Source organism: Stenella coeruleoalba (genome assembly GCF_951394435.1).
Source record: "Stenella coeruleoalba genome assembly, chromosome: 5".
NCBI lineage: Eukaryota > Metazoa > Chordata > Mammalia > Artiodactyla > Delphinidae > Stenella > Stenella coeruleoalba.
Window position 1 is genome coordinate 115,138,716 of NC_137150.1, and position 6,594 is coordinate 115,145,309.

General features: G+C 36.1%; 1 pseudogene across 1 annotated transcript; it reads left to right on the forward strand.

Annotated features, from left to right (window-relative positions):
* Positions 1-5,596: 5,596 nt before the first annotated feature.
* LOC307187248 (U6 snRNA-associated Sm-like protein LSm5) lies at positions 5,597-5,916 on the forward strand (annotated as a pseudogene). Its single transcript has one exon. The product of its transcript is annotated as a U6 snRNA-associated Sm-like protein LSm5 (transcript).
* The last annotated feature ends 678 nt before the right edge of the window (positions 5,917-6,594 follow it).

The following is a 6,594-nucleotide window of genomic DNA, read 5'->3' on the forward strand; positions in this document are numbered from 1 at the left end:
AGTTAAGTGTCCATTGACAGATGAATGGATAAAGAAGATGTGGCACATATATACAATGGAATATTACTCAGCCATAAAAAGAAACAAAATTGAGTTATTTGTAGTGAGGTGGATGGACCTAGAGTCTGTCATACAGAGTGAAGTAAGTCAGAAAGAGGAAAACAAATACCATATGCTAACACATATATGTGGAATCTAAAAAAAAAAAAAAAAAAAAAAAAGGGTTCTGAAGAACCTAGGGGCAGGACAGGAATAAAGACACAGATGTAGAGAATGGACTTGAGACACAAGGAGGGGGAAGGGTAAGCTGGGACAAAGTGAGAGAGTGGCATGGACATATATACACTACCAAATGTAAAACAGATAGCTAGTGGGAAGTAGCCGCATAGCACAGGGAGATCAGCTCAGTGCTTTGTGTCCACCTAGAGGGGTGGGATAAGGAGGGTGGGAGGGAGACACAAGAGGGAGGAGATATGGGGATATATGTATAGCTGATTCACTTTGTTATGAAGCAGAAACTAATACACCATTGTAAAGCAATTGTACTCCAATAAAGATACAAAAAAAAAATCAGGAACACCATTGTGGGTGGCAATTTGGCAATATGTATTAAGAGAATTAAATATTTTTTCATGGATTAGCTCTACCAATTAAACATTGTTAAATTTACCCAAAGAAAATGATCTTTAAAAGTCTAAATATACAGAGAGGCTTATTCTAGAATTTCATGAAACAGTCCATGATAGAGCAATGGTCATGTAAATTATGACACAGTTATTCAATTTATTGTAACAAATTTTTAAATAATGAAAATCAAGTAGCAACTTAGAAATTGCCAGTAATAAAACTGTATAAAATCATTAAAATTTAAAAAATACCTAGAATTAATGATCAGAAAGATATACACTGATACAGTTGCATTGGGGAGTTGATTCTTTGTATCCTTTCTAAAATCCTCTCAATTATGCTTTTTTTTTTTTTGCCCTGTGTTGCTATTAACTATTAAAACAAGCAATTTATCAACATTAATAATAATCCTACCCTCAGACTAGGCTTGGAAATTACAGAAGAAAGCAGAACACACATTCGATGCAGCTTTATCCTTACTCTACCTATTTCTTCTCTGGGAAGGAAGGTCTTCATTGTTCAAGTGGTGAGTGAGTGAGTGTGTGTGTGTGTGTGTGTGTGTGTGTGTGTGTGAATGTATGTGTATCATCCAGCTGTGAGGTACTCTATCTCAGTTTTGCCATGTAAGAGCGATACAGCAGTGTTATTCCTCATGAGGATGGAAGTAGGGTGTAGAGAGTGCAGCGGCAGGAGGGATACCACCTCCCAATGACTCAACAATAATAAAAACTAAAAAAAAGCACTGGTTCTTCTCTGGTTACAATAACTGTAGAAGTGTCATACTGGTTGAGTATAACACAAAAAATATAAAACACAAAGTTTTTCTCAGTTAATGAAATATCTTAGCAACAACAAAGATGATTCTCAGGAAAAAAGCTTTGAACAACATTTTAAAAATATTAGCCTTTGTGTGACTTGTCTATATTTGTATACTTTTTAAATTTCACTCTTTTTTCAACTTTTATAAGCACACATTAATTTTGAAATGGTGCATAATACAATTCTAAACTTCAAATATTCTGATACTCTTATGACTCAATCTTAATATTTTTATTCCTGTTTTAGTTCCCTTTGTCTACCATGATTTTGAAGACAAGATCAACATAAAGGGCAGTCGTTGAAAGTCAGCTCACACATTTACTGTGAAGAATACTCTCGGTAAAGGTTTGCTTGTCCTTTTAATGATAGGGTCTTAGACCTAAACACAAAAGCCCTTGCCTTCAGTGAAATCTCAATACAATAATCATGACGATTTTTCTTGGCTTAATCCTAAATCATAACCCAAGATCTTTATACAAGTTGAACTTCACATTTACCACCACTGTAAAAATGATTTTCAGACCCATGTTTAGAATTCAGCTGCTTTGGGCCTCTGTTAATCTTCATTAAAATCTTTTCCTTATATGCATTTGTTGGACATAATGAAGAATAATTATATAAATCTTTAATAATTAATTATGTTTTTCCACCAAGAGTTAATAAAATTTATTCTCATCTTTTTATCTCTCATTTATTTTTAATCCTATGAATATAGCAACCCAGCAAACATATGGCAATAAATTTACTTGTAGACATTATTCCACTAAAGATTAATACAAGTTAATTGTGTTGACAGATTCAGGCTGAGCATACATTTATTCAATAAGAAATTTCCTAAGTCAATCAATCATAGTCTATTGAAATTTTAGTTTTAAAATAGTCTATAGGGCTTCCCTGGTGGTGCAGTGGTTGAGAGTCCGCCTGCCGATGCAGGGGACACGGGTTCGTGCCCCGGTCCGGGAGGATCCCACATGCCGCGGAGGGGCTGGGCCCGTGAGCCATGGCTGCTGAGCCTGCGCGTCCAGAGCCTGTGCTCCGCAATGGGAGAGGCCACAACAGTGAGAGGCCCACGTACCGCAAAAAAAAAAAAAATAGTCTATAATTTAGAAAAACAATCCATTTACATTTTAAAGTTTTCAATGACATATACTAATTTTGACTGCTAAATATAAAGCCACAATAATACTATTTTATAAAATTTAGCAGTATTTCACTATAAAGCTAGAAAAAATAGATGTGCAAAAATGAATTGTAAAATCTTAATCATATGAATACCTATTATATTTTAAAAATTATCTGAAAGCAATTTCTTTTGCTTCTGGACTAAGAATGATCTAATTTGAATTCTTCTAACTCTTAAGGGGTTGAACACCCCAGATATTGTCTAGAGTAAGGAATTTTTCTGAAAGACAAATTATACTCTTTAAGAATGTTGCACTTAAATTTCATATCCATAGTTTCACTATAATTCAACAGATACATTATCTACAGATGAGGAGGTTTCTATATAACAGGAGGTTTCTCATTCAAGAAGAAAACAAATGAACAAGCCTATAACCCAGGAATAATTGGTAATATTATTAAGATTTTTGAGTTTCTGCAAGATTAGATAAGAAGAGAGGAATGGAAACAACATCCCTAGATTAGTTATATTTCAATATAAGAATCAAACGTGCATTCTGAAATTTTGGCAATCTGTCCATGATAATAATAGTAAATATATTTCACCAAATTCCTAAAACCAATGGGGGGAAAAGTCACTTTATCAATAAAGGTACAGAACAGTCAAGGCTTAGTTTCTTCCAGCACAATCTTTGGAAAAGAGGACTCCCAAGAGACAGGAAACTATCTGGAAATAAGAAGACATTAAATTATATTCCTGGAGCTTTGATGAAGAAAGAAAGAAAAGGTAAAGAGAGCTATGAATACAATATTATGGTTGGATAGAATGGGAGGCCCTTTATGAGTTCTCAGCTCATCATGATAGCTTAAGGGTGAGGGGGTTGGATAGGAATCTGCTATTTCAAAGTGACTCAGGATATAGATGTGTTTGTGGTAGGTAATAAGACCACTATCTGCGCCAGTTCTGAGAAGCATACAGTTATAAGACTGTTTAGGAAGCTACACAGTCAGTGAAGTCCTTCCTTTCTGACAAATCATTTCTCTATTAATTGATTCAATCGGGGAGAGACAGAGAGAGAGTGAGAGAGAGTTGCTGCCCTCCTGTAGCTTTGTAGCTAACATTCCGATTGGAGTAGGTGCATCTCTTTGCTCTTCTGGGTGGAGAAAGGAAAGAGAATTGCTAAGTGGATCACATGGCAGGGTCTTTTCAGGACAGCGGATAACTTAAATCTTTTATGTGCTGAAACGTGCCACATGTTTTCAAAAAGGGTTTTCCCTGTTCTGAACATAACCATTCTGGGCAATAGCATATGATTGTAATGGATGGAAATAGAAAACTCACAGGTAGAAGAGATTCTAAGGCTAGCTGGCTGGCATGGGATCAAGAGCCTCTTTCTCTATGAGTGTGGGACGATGCTGAGTATAATAGTTTCCTCAGGCTGCCCAAACAACGTGCCACACTTCGGATGACTTGATATAATAGAAATTCATACTCTCACAGTTCTCAAGGCTATAAGTCCAAAATCAGGGTGTCAATGAAGCCATGCTCCCTCTGAGAGTCTGGGTAGAATCCCTTCTTGCCCCCCTGGTGGTGGCCATCAATGCTTGGTGACCTTTGCTTGCAGCTGTATCACTCCAGCCTCTGCCTCTGTTGTCACAGTGTTCTCCCTGTACATCTCTGTGTCTTCACATGGCTGTCTGCCCTCTGACTTTTCTCTCTCCTCTTTTTATAATGACAAAATCATACTGGATTAAGGACCCTGCCTACTCCAGTGTCACCTCATCTTAACTACTACGTCTTCAATGACCCTGTTTCCAAATAAGGTTCCATTCTGAGATACTAGGGATTAAAATATCAATATATCATTTTGGAAGACACAATTCAACACATAACACTAGGTAAACCAAACTTTCAGCAAAACCAACAGTCTCCTTGCTCAGGTCAGAGTTTGCTTGGCTAGAAGACTACAGCTTATTCAGAACTGCTAAAACAGCAATATCATAGACTGGGTGGCTTAAACAACAGCACTTATTTCTCACAATTCTGGAAGCTGAGAATTCCAAGATCAAGGACCTCAGGCTGTTCAATTGCTGATGGGGGCCCTCTTCCTGGTATGTCTTCACATGGTGGATAGAGAAAGCAAGCAAGATCTCTCCTATCTTTTCTTAAAAGGGTACAAATCCCACTGTGAAAGCTCCACACTCATGACTCAAAGGCCACACACCAAATACCATGACATCGGGGATTAGGGTCTCAACATATGAATTTTGGGGAACACAAACATTCAGTTCACAGCAGACTAGGTTAAAAATGATACTATTCTTCAGCTAAGTTTGAAAATCTATAAAACAATGTGAAGTTTTACTATTTGTCAAAGTGGGCAAGGTTTAAACAGTATTTTTATGACTAAGATTCTTTTCAAACCAGGAAAAAATGATCCATTTGTACGAACATTAATATAACTTTGATTTCATTATTTCTTCAGTTTTCTTAAGCATGACATATTTTGTTAGTCCCATAATTACCTTTTCCCTCTATATTTTCAAAGCTTTTCTTTATCCTAATTCCACTCAGTTGAGAGATTTTAAAAGGGCTTCAGTCCCTCTCAAGTTTCCACAATTCTTAAATAGATAATTGGTAAAATTTATTTTCCTATTTGACCTTTAATTATAAGACCTCAATATCATTTTTATTTCCATTTTATATTTAATCCATAAAATATTTTTCCACACACAATCATTAGACTGTTCAAGTTTCAAGTTAAAAAATATGTTCAAAGCAACAACCAGATCTTGTACCATGGTTAAGATCATGGACTCTGTAGCTGAAACACATGGGTTCAAATCCCTGCTCTACTATATACTTACTTTCTAATACTGGTCATGCTATTTAACTTTCTATGCCCTATTTTCTCATCAGGAAAAAGGGAATAATAGTCATACCTACTTGATAGGGTTATCCTTAAGATTAAATGAGTTACTATACTTAAAATATTAAAGAATGCTTGGGCAGACCACTTCCGGCATAGCCACGGTGGCTAACGCTACCACCAACCCGTCACAGCTTCTCCCTCTAGAGCTTGTGGACAAGTGTATAGGATCAAGGATTCACATTGTGATGAAGAGTGATAAGGAGATTGTTGGCACACTTCTGGGATTTGATGACTTTTGAAATCACACCAGAAGGAAGAAGAATTACTAAATTAGATCAAATTTTGCTAAATGGAAATAATATAACAATGCTGGTTCCTGGAGGAGAAGGACCTGAAGTATGAATGGATTTCCTTGACTTATGCTAGATTCTGTTTTGTTTTATAATGACAACAAAATAGAATTTTTTTTAACCTTTTAATGTTTGTAGTCTGTGAAGTCAAGTTTTCTGTTAAAGGGAAATGCTTTGAAGATGCATTGTAAATGCCTGTTTTTGTAAGTTAATCATGATTATGTTGGAAAAAGAAGAACAGTTTGTTCTTTGAAGACAAAATAAAGGTGTTTTTGTTAAAAAAAAAAAAAAGAATGCTTGGTAAGATGAAAGTACTGTGTAAGTACAGCTGACCCTTAAACAACAGGTGTTTGAACTGCATAGGTCCACTTATAGGTGGATTTTGTTCAACAGTAAATACTACAGTACTACACAATGGTTGAATTCATGGATGCAGTACCACAGGCAGATATGGAGGAACCACAGAGAAGGAAGGCCAACTATGAGTTATTTATCAATTTTTGACTGCATGAAGGGTCAGTGCCCCTAAGCCCTGCATTACTCAAGGGTTAACTATATAAACTATTGATATTATTATTAAGGTATAAAGTGATGTTGAAATATGACAATGTACATACCTTCTCATCTGTCTAGTCTGGGACAGATGGAATGGGGACTTGGGAATGGATCCTGTTTCTGACACTTACTAGCCATGTAAACTTAGACTAGCTGTGGAAATTCTTTAATACTCAATTTCATGTCCTGCAAATTGGGACTAGTCTATCTCACAAGGGTTGAGAAAATTTGGGTAAAGTGTTCAGAGA